This window comes from Mus caroli, unplaced genomic scaffold (assembly GCF_978045245.1).
Source record: "Mus caroli unplaced genomic scaffold, Mus_caroli_1 scaffold_11, whole genome shotgun sequence".
Lineage (NCBI taxonomy): Eukaryota > Metazoa > Chordata > Mammalia > Rodentia > Muridae > Mus > Mus caroli.
The window spans coordinates 112,212,170-112,226,783 of NW_028227266.1; positions in this window are offsets into that span (position 1 = coordinate 112,212,170).

The following is a 14,614-nucleotide window of genomic DNA, read 5'->3' on the forward strand; positions in this document are numbered from 1 at the left end:
GTGAGTGGAACACAGCTTCTGCTCCAGTCCAATCACGCAGGACCTGAGACTGCTCTGGTTGGGGAGAGAGAAATCCAGCCTACATAGGGCCACAAGCCTCTTCTGGTCAGAAAAGCACCTGGGTAGCTAGGGCGCAGGGTCGGCTGACACTCGCCAGCTACCCACAACACCCGCCACAGGATCTTAAGACTTCTGGTGAGTGGAACACAGCTTCTGCTCCAATCCAATTGCGCGGGACCTGAGACTGCTCTGGTTGGGGAGAGAGAAATCCGGCCTACATAGGGCCACAAACCTCTTCCGGTCAGAAAAGCACCGGGGTAGCGAGGGCGCAGGGTCGGCTGACACTCGCCAGCTACCCACAACACCCGCCACAGGATCTTAAGACATCTGGAGAGTGGAACACAGCTTCTGCTCCAATCCAATGGCGCGCGGGACCTGAGACTGCATTAGTTAGGGAAGCAGAAAACCGGCCTGAGTAGGACCACAGGCCTCTTCCGGCTGGACCAGCACCGGGGTACTGCCAGCTACCCACGACACCCGCCACAGGATTTTGAGACTGCTGGTGAGTGGAACACAGCCTCTGCTCCAATCTTTAAACAGTGACAACAACAACAACTAACCCCAGAGATTACCAGACGGCGAAAGGTAAACGTAATAATCTTACTAACAGAAACCAAGACCACTCACCATCATCAGAACCCAGCACTCCCACTTCGCCCAGTCCAGGGCACCCCAACACACCGGAAAAGCTAGACACGGATCTAAAAGCAAATCTCCTGATGATGATAGAGGACTTCAAGAAGGACTTTAATAACACACTTAAAGAAATACAAAGGAACACTGGTAAACAGGTAGAAGACAATAAAGAGGAAGCACAAAAATCCCTTAAAGAATTGCAGGAGAACACTGCTAAAGAGTTACAAATCCTTAAAGAAAAACAGGATAACATAATCAAACAGGTAGAAGTCCTTACAGAAAAACAGGAAAACACATCCAAACAGATGATGGAAATGAACAAAACCATACTAGACCTAAAAAGGGAAGTAGACACAATAAAGAAAACCCAAAATGAGGCAACACTGGAGATAGAAACCCTAGGAAAGAAATCTGGAACCATAGATACCAGCATCAGCAACAGTATTAATACAAGAGATGGAAGAGAGAATCTCAGGTGCAGAAGATTCCATAGAGAACATCAGCACAACAATCAAGGAAAATGTAAAATGCAAAAAGATCCTAACTCAAAACATCCAAGAAATACAGGACACAATGAGAAGACCAAACCTACGGATAATAGGAGTGGATGAGAATGAAGATTTTCAACTCAAAGGACCAGCAAACATCTTCAACAAAATTATAGAAGAAAACTTCCCAAATCTAAAGAAAGAGATGCCCATGAACATACAAGAAGCCTACAGAACTCCAAATAGACTGGACCAGAAAAGAAATACCTCCCGACACATAATAATCAGAACAACAAATGCTCTAAATAAAGATAGAATACTAAAAGCAGTAAGAGAAAAAGGCCAAGTAACATATAAAGGCAAGCCTATCAGAATTACACCAGATTTTTCACCAGAGACTATGAAAGCCAGAAGATCCTGGACAGATGTTATACAGACACTAAAAGAACACAAATACCAGCCCAGGATACTATACCCAGCCAAACTCTCAATTAACATAGATGGAGAAACCAAAGTATTCCACGACAAAACCAAATTCACACATTATCTCTCCACGAATCCAGCCCTTCAAAGGATAATAACAGAAAAAAACTAATACAAGGACAGGAACCACGCCCTAGAAACAACAAGAAGGTAATCCCTCAACAAACCTAAAAGAAGACAGCCACAAGAACAGAATGCCAACTTTAACAACAAAAATAACAGGAAACAACAATTACTTTTCCTTAATATCTCTTAATATCAATGGACTCAACGCCCCGATAAAAAGACATAGACTAACAAACTGGCTACACAAACAAGACCCAACATTTTGCTGCTTACAGGAAACTCATCTCAGAGAAAAAGATAGACACTACCTCAGAATGAAAGGCTGGAAAACAATTTTCCAAGCAAATGGTATGAAGAAACAAGCTGGAGTAGCCATTCTAATATCTGATAAGATTGACTTCCAACCCAAAGTCATTAAAAAAGACAGGGAGGGACACTTCATACTCATCAAAGGTAAAATCCTCCAAGAGGAACTATCAATCCTGAATATCTATGCTCCAAATACAAAGGCAGCCACATTCATTAAAGAAACTTTAATAAATCTCAAAGCACACATTGCACCTCATACAATAATAGTGGGAGACTTCAACACACCACTTTCACCAATGGACAGATCATGGAAACAGAAACTAAACAGGGACACAGAGAAACTAAGAGAAATTATGAATCAAATGGATCTGTCAGATATCTACAGAACATTCTATCCTAAAACAAAAGGATATACCTTCTTCTCAGCACCTCATGATACCTTCTCCAAAATTGACCACATAATTGGTCACAAAACAGACCTCAACAGATACAAAAATATTGAAATTGTCCCATGCATCCTATCAGATCACCATGGACTAAGGCTGATCTTCAATAACAAAATAAATAATAGAAAGCCAACACACACGTGGAAACTGAACAACACTCTTCTCAATGATACCTTGGTCAAGGAAGGAATAAAGAAAGAAATTAAGGACTTTTTAGAGTTCAATGAAAATGAAGCCACAACATACCCAAACTTATGGGATGCAATGAAAGCATTTCTAAGAGGAAAACTCATAGCTCTGAGTGCCTCCAAAAGGAAACTAGAGAGAGCACACATTAGCAGCTTGACAACATACCTAAAAGCACTAGAACAAAAGAAAGCAAATTCACCCAAGAGGAGTAGACGGCAGAAAATAATCAAACTCAGGGGCGAAATCAACCAAGTGGAAACAAGAAAAACTATTCAAAGAATCAACCAATCAAGGAGCTGGTTCTTTGAGAAAATCAACAAGATAGATAAACCCTTAGCCAGACTCACTAGAGGGCACAGGGAAAGCATCCTAAATAACAAAATCAGAAATGAAAAAGGAGACATAACAACAGATCCTGAAGACATCCAAAACACCATCAGATCCTTCTACCAAAGGCTATACTCAACAAAACTGGAGAACCTGGATGAAATGGAGAAGTTCCTAGACAGATACCAGGTACCAAAGTTGAATCAAGATCAGGTTAATGATCTAAACAGCCCTATATCCCCCAAAGAAATAGAAGCAGTCATTAATAGTCTCCCAACTAAAAAAAGCCCAGGACCAGATGGGTTTAGTGCAGAGTTCTATCAGACCTTCAAAGAAGATCTAATCCCAGTTCTTCACAAACTATTCCACAAAATAGAAACAGAAGGTACTCTACCCAACTCATTCTATGAAGCCACAATTACTCTGATACCTAAACCACAAAAAGACCCAACAAAGATAGAAAACTTCAGACCAATATCCCTTATGAATATTGATGCAAAAATCCTCAATAAAGTTCTTGCTAACCGAATCCAAGAACACATCAAAACAATCATCCATCCTGACCAAGTAGGTTTCATCCCAGGGATGCAGGGATGGTTCAATATACGGAAATCCATCAACGTAATCCAGTATATAAACAAACTCAAAGACAAAAACCACATGGTCATCTCCTTAGATGCGGAAAAAGCATTTGACAAGATCCAACACCCATTCATGATAAAAGTCTTGGAAAGATCAGGAATTCAAGGCCCATACCTAAACATGATAAAAGCAATCTACAGCAAACCAGTAGCCAACATCAAAGTAAATGGTGAGAAGCTTGAAGCAATCCCTCTAAAATCAGGGACTAGACAAGGCTGTCCACTTTCTCCATACCTATTCAACATTGTACTTGAAGTCCTAGCCAGAGCAATTCGACAACAAAAGGAGACCAAGGGATACAAATTGGAAAAGATGAAGTCAAAATATCACCTTTTGCAGATGATATGATAGTATATATAAGTGACCCTAAAAATTCCACCAGAGAACTCCTAAGCCTGATAAACAGCTTCGGTGAAGTAGCTGGATATAAAATTAACTCAAACAAATCAATGGCCTTTCTCTACACAAAGAATAAACAGGCTGAGAAAGAAATTAGGGAAACAACACCCTTCTCAATAGTCACAAATAATATAAAATATCTTGGCGTGACTCTAACTAAGGAAGTGAAAGATCTGTATAATAAAAACTTCAAGTCTCTGAAGAAAGAAATTATAGAAGATCTCAGAAGATGGAAAGATCTCCCATGCTCATGGATTGGCAGGATCAACATTGTAAAAATGGCTATCTTGCCAAAAGCAATCTACAGATTCAATGCAATCCCCATCAAAATTCCAACTCAATTCTTCAACGAATTAGAAAGTGCAATCTGCAAATTCATCTGGAATAACAAAAAACCTAGGATAGCAAAAACTCTTCTCAAGGATAAAAGAACCTCTGGTGGAATCACCATGCCGGACCTAAAGCTCTACTACAGAGCAATTGTGATAAAAACTGCATGGTACTGGTATAGTGACAGACAAATAGACCAATGGAATAGAATTGAAGACCCAGAAATGAACCCACACACCTATGGTCACTTGATCTTCGACAAGGGAGCTAAAAACATCCAGTGGAAGAAAGACAGCATTTTCAACAAATGGTGCTGGCACAACTGGTTGTTAACATGTAGAAGAATGCGAATCGATCCATTCCTATCTCCTTGTACTAAGGTCAAGTCTAAGTGGATTAAGGAACTTCACATAAAACCAGAGACACTGAAACTTATAGAGGAGAAAGTGGGGAAAAGCCTTGAAGATATGGGCACAGGGGAAAAATTCCTGAATAGAACAGTAATGGCTTGTGCTGTAAGATCGAGAATTGACAAGTGGGACCTCATGAAACTACAAAGCTTCTGCAAGGCTAAAGACACCATCAATAAGACAAAAAAACCACCAACAGATTGGGAAAGGATCTTCACCTATCCTAAATCAGATAAGTGTCTAATATCCAATATATATAAAGAACTCAAGAAAGGTGGACTCCAGAAAGTCAAATAACCCCATCAAAAAATGGGGCTCAGAACTGAACAAAGAATTCTCACCTGAGGAATACCGAATGGCAGAGAAGCACCTGAAAAAATGTTCAACATCCTTAATCATCAGGGAAATGCAAATCAAAACAACCCTGAGATTCCACCTCACACTAGTCAGAATGGCTAAGATCAAAAATTCAGGTGACAGCAGATGCTGGCGAGGATGTGGAGAAAGAGGAACACTCCTCCATTGTTGGTGGGATTGCAAGCTTGTACAACCACTCTGGAAATCAGTCTGGCGGTTCCTCAGAAAATTGGACATAGTACTACCAGAGGATCCAGCAATACCTCTCCTGGGCATATATCCAGAAGATGTCCCAACCGGTAAAAAGGACACATGCTCCACTATGTTCATAGCAGCCCTATTTATAATAGCCAGAAGCTGGAAAGAACCCAGATGTCCCTCAACAGAGGAATGGATACAGAAATTATGGTACATTTACACAATGGAGTACTACTCAGCTATTAAAAAGAATGAATTTATGAAATTCCTAGCCAAATGGATGGACCTGGAGGGCATCATCTTGAGTGAAGTAACACAATCACGAAAGAACTCACACAATATGTATTCACTGATAAGTGGATATTAGCCCAAAACTTAGGATACCCAAGATATAAGATACAATTTGCTAAATGCATGAAACTCAAGAAGAATAAAGACCAAAGTGTGGACACTGTGCACCTTCTTAGAATTGGGAACAAAACACCCAGGGAAGGAGTTACAGAGACAAAGTTCGTAGCTGTGATGAAAGGATGGACCATTTAGAGACTGCCGTATCCAGGGATCCATCCCATAATCAGCTTCTAAACGCTGACACCATTGCATACACTAGCAAGATTTTGCTGAAAGGACCCAAATATAGCTGTCTCTTGTGAGACAATGCCGGGGCCTAGCAAACACAGGAGTGGATGTTCACAGTCAGCTATTGGATGTATCACAGGGCTCCCAATGGAGAAGCTAGAGAAAGTACCCAAGGAGCTAAAGGGATCTGCAACCCTATTGTTGGAACAACATGATGTACTAACCAGAACCCCGGAGCTCTTGTCTCTAGCTGCATATGTATCGAAAGATGACCTAGTCGGCCATCAATGGAAAGAGAGGCCCATTGGACTTGCAAACTTTATATGCCCCAATATAGGGGAATGCCAGGGCCAAAAGAATGGGAATGGGTGGGTAGGGAAGTGGGGGGCGCTATGGGGGACTTTTGGGATAGCATTGGAAATGTAATTGAGGAAAATATGTAATAAAAATATTAAAAATTTAAAAAAAAGAAAAAAAAAGAAAACATTGACACAACAATCAAAGAATATTCAAAAAGCTTCTAACCCAAAACATCCAGGAAATCCAGGACACAATGAGAAGGCCAAACCTAAGGATAATAGGTATAGAAGAGAGTGAAGATTCCCAACATAAAGGGCCAGTAAATATCTTTAACAAAATTATAGAAAAAACTTCCCTACTCTAAAGAAAGAGATGAACATGAACATACAAGAAGCCTATAGAACTCCAAATAGTTTGGACCAGAAAAGAAATTCCTCCCATTACATAATAATCAAAACACCAAATGCACAAAACAAAGAAAGAGTATTAAAAACAGTCAAGGAAAAAGGTCAAGTAACATATAATGGCGGACCTATCAGAATTACACAAGAATTCTCACCAGAGAGTCTAAAAGCCAGGAGATCCTGGGCATATGTTATACAGACCCTAAGAGAACACAAATGCCATCCCAGGCTACTATACCCAGCAAAACTCTCAATTACTGTAGATGGAGAAAACAAGATATTCCATGACAAAACCAAATGTACACAATATATTTCCATAAGCAAGAAAGTAATCATCTTTCAACAAACCTAAAAGAAGATAGCCACACAAACAAAATTCCACCTCTAAAAACAAAAATAACAGGAAGCAACAACCACTTTCCTTAATATCTCCTAACATCAATGGACTCAACTCCCCAATAAAAACACATAGACTAACAGACTGGATGCATAAACAGAACCCAACATTTGCTGCATACAGGAAACATGCCTCAATGACAAAGTCAGATGCTACCTCACAATAAAAGGCTGGAGAAATTTTCCAAGCAAATGGTCCCAAGAAACAAGCTGAAGTAGCCATTAAAATATCGAATAAAATCGACTTACAACCAAAAGTTATCAAAAAGACAAGGAAAGACACTTCATACTGGTCAAAGCAAAAATCTATCAAGATGAACTCTCAATTCTGAACACCTATGCTTCAAATGCAAGGGCACCCACATTCATAAAAGAAACTTTACTAAAGCTTAAAGCACACATTGCACTTCACACAATAATAGTGGGAGACTTCTATATCACATTCTCAGCAATGGACAGATCATGGAAACAGAAACTAAACAAAGATACAATGAAACTAACAGAACTTATGAAACAAATGGATTTAACAGATATCAATAGAACATTTCATCCTAAAACAAAAGAATATACCTTCTTCTCAGAACCTCATGGTACCTTCTCCAAAATTGACCATATAATTGGTCATAAAACAGGCCTCAACAGATACAAGAAGATTGAAATAATCCCATGCATCCTCTCAGATCACCATGAACTAAGGCAGGTCTTCAATAACAACAAAAACAACAGAAAGCCCACATATACATGGAAGCTGAACAACACTCTACTCAATGCAAACTTGGTCAAGGAAGAAATAAAGAAAGAAATTAAAGACTTTTTAGAATTTAATGAAAATGAAGGCACAACATACCCAAATTGGGACACAATGAGAACAGTGGTAAAAGGAAAACACATCGCTCTGAGTGCCTCCAAAAAGAAACTGGAGAGAGCATATACTACCAGCTTAACAGCACATCTGAAAGCTCTAGAACAAAAAGAAGCAAATACACCCAAGAGGAGTAGATGACAGGAAATAATCAAACTCAGGGCTGAAATCAACCAAGTAGAAACAAAAAGAACTATACAAAGAATCAACAAAACCAGGAGTTGGTTCTTTGAGAAAATCAACAAGATAGACAAACCTTTAGCCAGACTAACCAGAGGACACAGAGACAGTATCCTAATTAACAAAATCAGAAATGAAAAGGGAGACAACAACAGAAACAGAGGGAATTCAAAAAATCATCAGATCTTACTACAAAAGCTATATCCAATAAAACTGGAAAATCTGGATGAAATGGACAGTTTTCTAGACAGATACAAGATACCAAAGTTACATCAGGATAAGATAAACCATCTAAACAGTCCAATAACCACTAAAGAAATAGAAGCAGTCATCAAAAGTCTCCCAACCAAAAAAACCCAAGGACCAAATGGGTTTAGTGCAGAATTCTATCAGATATCCAAAGGAGACCTAATACCAATACTCTTCAAACAATTTCACAAAATAGAAACAGAAGGAACACTACCCAGTTCATTCTATGAAGCTACAATTATGCTTATACCTAAACCTCACAAAGACCCAACAAAGAAAGAGAACTTCAGACCAATTTCCCTTATAAATATCAATGCAAAAAATACTCAATAAAATTCTCACAAACTGAATCCAAGAACACATCAAAATGATCACTCACCACGATCAAGTAGGCTTCATCCCAGGGATGCAGGGATGGTTCAATGTCTGGAAATCCATCAACGTAATCCACTATATAAAAAAGCTCAAAGACAAAAACCACATGATCATCTCATTAGATGTTGAGAAAGCATTTAACAAAATTCAACATCCCTTCATGGTAAATGTCTGTGAAAGATCAGGAATTCAAGGCCCATACCTAAACATAGTAAAAGCAATATAAAACAAACTAGTAGCCAACATCAAACTAAATGGAGAGAAACTTGAAGCAATCCCACTAAAATCAGGGACTAGACAAGGCTACCCACTCTCTCCATAGCTATTCAATATATTACCCAAAGTCCTACACAGAGCAATTAGACAACAAAAGGAGGTCAAAGGGATACAAACGGGAAAGGAAGAAGTCAAAATATCACTATTTGTAGGCGGTATGATATTATATTTAAGTGACCCCAAAAATTCCACTAGAGAACTTCTAAACTTGATAAACAACTTCTGCAAAGTGGCTGCATATAAAATTAACTCAAACAAATCAGCAGCCTTCCTCTACTCAAAGTATAAACAGGCTGAAAAATAAATTAGGGAAGCAACACCCTTCACAATAGTCACAAATAATATAAAATACCTTGGTGTGACTATAACCAAGCAAGTGAAAGATCTGTATGATAAGAACTTCAAGTCTCTGAAGAAAGAAATCAAAGAAGATCTTAGAAAATGGAAAGATCTCCCATGCTCATGAATTGGCAGGATTTATAGTAAAAAAAAATGGCCATCTTGCTGAAAGCAATCTACAGATTCAATGCAATCCCCATCAAAATTCCAACTCAATTCTTCATAGAGTTAGAAAGAGCAATTTGCAAACTCATTTAGAATAACAAACAAACAAACAAAAAAACCACAGGATAACGAAAACTATTCTCAACAATAAAAGAATTTCTAGGGGAATCACCATCCCTGAACTCAAGCTGTATTACAGAACAATAGTGATTAAAAACTGTACGGCATTGGTATAGAGACAGGCAGGTAGATCAATGGAATAGAACGGAAGACCCCAAAATGAAACCACACATTTATGCTCACTTGATCTTTGACAAAGGAGCTAAAACCATGCAGTGGGAAAAAAGACAGCATTTTCAACAAATGGTGATGATTCAACTGGCAATTAGCATGTAGAAGAATGTAAATTGATCCATTCTTATCTCCTTGTACAAAACTCAAGTCCAAGTGGACCAATGACCTCGACATAGAACCAGATACACTGAAACTAATAGAAGAGGAGTGGAAAAGAACCTCAAACACATGGGCACAGGGGAAATTTTCCTGAACAAAATACCAGTGGCTCATGCTCTAAGAACAACAATAGACAAATGGGACCTCATAAAATTGCAAAGCTTCTGTAAGGCAAAGGACACTGTCAATAGGACAAAACAGCAACCAACAGATTGGGAAAAGATCTTTACCAATCCTACATCCAATAGAGGGCTAATATCCAATATATACAAAGAACTCAAGAAGTTAAACTCCAGAGAACCAAGTAGCCCTATTTTTAAAAATGGGGTACAGAGCTAGACAAAGAATTCTCAACTGAGGAATATTAGATGGCCGAGAAGCACTTAAAGAACTGTTCAACATCCTTAGTCACCAGTGAAATACAAATAAAAAAACAAAAACACAAAAACACAAAAAAACAAAACCCTGAGATCTTACCTCACAACAATCAGAATAGCTAAGATCAAAAACTCAGGTGACAGCAAATGCTGACAAAGATGTGGAGAAAGAGGAACACTCCTCCACTGTTAGTGGGATTTCAAGCTGGTACAACCACTCTGGAAATCAGTCTGCCTGAGCCTGAAAAATACAGAGGTGTATGCTCACAGCTAACCATGGGACTGAGCACCGTGTCCCCAGTAGAGGAGTTAAGGGAAAGACCGGAGCTTAAGGGGTTTGCAACCCCACAGGAAGAACATCAACCAACCAGACCCCCCCAGAGCTCCCAGGGACTAAACCACCAACCAAATTGTACACATGGATGGACCCATGGCTCCATCCACATATGTAGAAGAGGGTGGCCTTGTCTGGCATCAATGGGAGGATTAGCCTTTGGTCCTGTGAAGGCTCAGTGTACCAATGTAGGGGAATGCCAGGGCGGGGAGGCGGGAGTGGGTGGGTAGATGGGGGAGCATTCTCATAGAAGCAGGGGGAGGGAGGATAGGATAGGAGGTTTCCAGAGGGGAAACAAGGAAAGGAAATTTACATTTGAAATGTAAATTTAAAAATCCAATAAAAAGAAAAGACAATAAATGAAAAAAGATAATTACATTATGATTCATAACGGTAGCAAAATTACAGTTATGTTTGGAAAGGTCACTACAACATGAGAAACTGTATTAAAGGATCACAGCATTTGGAAGGTTGAGAACCAGTGTCCTAGACTAAATCTTCTCCAAAATATCTTGAGGGAAAGTATGCACACCTTGCATTGTTAAAAATGCCAGAAGAAAACATGACCACCCAGGGTCAAAACACAAGCTAACTCAGCCTGTATGTTATGTGTCCAGTTTCCAGATACATCCACCCCTGAGCTAGAAATCCCAAATTCATTTCACATTAGGGAAGTATAAATTAAAGTCACAGTAAGCTTACCACTTTACACCCTCCGAAATGGGTAAAGCTTAAAAGATTGACAATACAGAGGATTGGGTCCCTGCCCTTTCTCCCCACTGGGAACCCTTCAGACATATTTTAACTACAGACTTCAATGAATGGGAGCAGGTTATCGATTCTCTGTTATTAAAACCCAGAATGTGAAGTCGCAAGACGTTTAGTTCAGTAGCTTGCCCAGTAAATTTTGGAGGGATATAATGTTATTAAATAAGTCTCTCGTGAGTTCTGTTGGGACAGCTCAAAAATAATTAATCGAGAGTTCCCAGAGTCGGTGTGGTCTCTGGTGTTTTCCCCACAAGTTTTTAAAACTTACTAAATTCTTTCAGAAACCGGTCTCCAGGCAAAAGGCAACTGGCACCATGATAGAAAGCACTGCCACCTGCCAGCAACTAACTGAAAATATGACACCCTTGCTGCTGAATAGCCAGACAGAATCTATCTAGACAAACTTATATATAATAACTAATTGTTGCATGTGTTATGAAGCAAAGAAAGATAATGTTGTCTTAGTTAGGGTTTTACTGCTGTGAAGAGACACCATGACCAAGGCAAGTCTTATAAAGGCAAACATTTAATTGGGGCTGGCTTACAGTTTCAGAGATTTAGTCCATTATCATCATGACAGTAAGCATGGCAGAGTGTAGGCAGACATGGTGCTGAAGGAGTCAAGATTTCTACATCTTGATCCAAAGGCAGCTAGGAGAAGACTAGATTCCACACTGGGCAGAGCTTGACCTCTGAAGGAAAAGGGATGAAAGAGAAAGAGAAGATGGATTCTTTCCCATGTTACTTGGCCAGGTGAGCATAGTCCAGTCCATAAAATGCAAGAGGATTGCTCTTGGCTCTAGACTCTAGAACAATTCTCAGATTTATAGTCTCCGGCCAGTTTCAAAGTCTTCAAAAAGCTCCAAAACATTTTAGTTTATATGGATCTTAATATAGTCTATCGATTGATATTTGTTGTGTGAGAAATTAGAACAAAGCTACTTTTAGCTATTAATACATTCTAAAATTAATAGTAAAAAAAAACCTACTTTGTATTAATACCCATCACTTAATTTATGAAAAATAACATCACTTCTCAAGCCAAAGAAAGCCTAGACTAGGACATCATCATCACAAGACTAACATAGCAAGTAAAACCTTGCTATTACTTTTTAAATAACTTTGATCTTTCGGTGCCCTTTAAGTGGATCATATTTTGGGAACTAATGCTCTGAGGATGATAAAATTTGGAATCTCCAGGCTGCGGGACACCAATCCATAGGCTGGCATCTAGATAACTGGGACAATTAATGAACCAGAAATATGAGCATCGACTAAAAGATTTGCATTATAGACTGAACTCTGTCCCACTTCCCCAAACTCCTTACTACATCTCAGACCACAAAACAATGTCAGTCAAGCTAAACCCTCCAGCCAGAACACCTCAACCATCTCACAGGAATTTAGCTGGCTGGGTAGAGAATTACAAGAAGACCTATAATCCCAGCTTGGGTGGAGGAAGCTCCCTTGAGCTTGCTGGTGAATCAGGCAAGCTGCAGAGACTGTGAGCCTCACGTTCAGTTTGAGACCCTTTCCCCTTGAAGGAGTAAAGTGGAAAATACAGGGAGGATAAAAAATGATCTGCCTTCCACATGTGAACACACTGGTGTGAGCACCAGTGCACGCATATATGCACCCACAGGTACACATGTATACGAGCACCCATGGGTACACTTACATACATGCAGACAGCACACACACACACACAGTAAAGGAAGAAGTATAGAAAAGAAAACTGCCTAGGGCAACAGAAGGAACTCCCAGGGAGGGGTGAGGTATGCAAGAGTGGGGGACATGGTGGGACTGTGTTCAATCAGCGCATAACATCTATTTGTATGAAAATTTAAAAACGAATACAAATCTTTAATTTTCTTTTTAATCCAGAAGTAAAAGCCCCAAGATGTAAAGGGAGGTCCCAGGGTACAGCGGGGAATATCTGCTTCACCTTTGGGTGAGTCAGAAGACACAAGAAGGCCCTTCTACTACTAGAGAGCATTGGCACCATGGCTAGGCACTGTGGTTGAATGATGAAGATAAAGGGACGTAACCAAGGGATGCGCTGAGTTGAATCTGTAGCAACACATAGAAAACAGTGCACTACCCGAGCGGGTCGATGCGTGTGTTGTTCCAGAGGTCAGGCAAGGTTTAGTGACACTGGAGACGGTTCAGATTCTATGACTTGACTTCCCACTTTGGAAAATGCATCTAGGGAAGGCCTCACACTTCTTCCTGAATCCCACATTCACTGCTGCTCGCAAAGCTTCTTCCGAGCTGTCTCACGGCCGACTTCTATTCCAGCTTCATTTTTGTTGCTCTGATAAAATAACACAAGAAATAACAGTGCTTGAGGAAAGGGGGATCGTTTTAGCTCACAAACCCGGGTAACGATGCATAATACAGGATTTCGAGAAAGGTAAAACAAAAGGGACTTGAAGCAGCTGGTCATGCCATACCCACAGTGGAGAGCCAAGAGAGACGGATGTAGGCATGCACATTCTCAGCTTCCTTTTTCTACGCTCACACAGTCTAGAACCCAAGTTCAGGAAGTGGTCCCACACACACGTGGGTCCTCCACACCAGTAAAGGTAATCAAGACAGTCCCCCCTCAGATATGACCACAGGCTGAGCTAATCTAAACAATCCCTCACTAAGACTTTGTTCCCAGCAGATTCTAGGTTTTATCAGTTGACAATTGGGGCAATTATCACAACCCCTTTGCATGTTTTAAGACTTGGCTCAACTTTTCAAAATCACAGGAACGCTTTCTTTACCCACCTGAGCAATTCATCTCCCCAGCTCTGTCACTCTAAACCACAATGGTCCATTCACCTCTCCAGTAACGACTTTCAAAGTGAGATTTTCTTTTTTAATCTGTTTATTTTTTTTATCACTTTGCCTCTGTAATGTCTACTACCTTAGGGCAGAGCTTCTTGGACCTAGATTGCTGTCTGCTAAGCTTCCCGATGTCCCATTGTGTATTTGGTAAATTAAAAATCCATTGAAGACGAGATCAAGAATTAGGAGACGTGGTTCAGGGTGAGCCATTGCTATGGATGGATAAGGCCTTGAGGATAGGAATTGCATCTGGGATAAGGTAGTTGAGCCAAGTACTAAATTCTCCTGTGGACGAGGGTTATAGACAGACAGCAGCTGATGAGGCACCAATGTAGAAAGAACAACCTTCCCAGACATCATGCATTTCACAGGAGCAGGTATT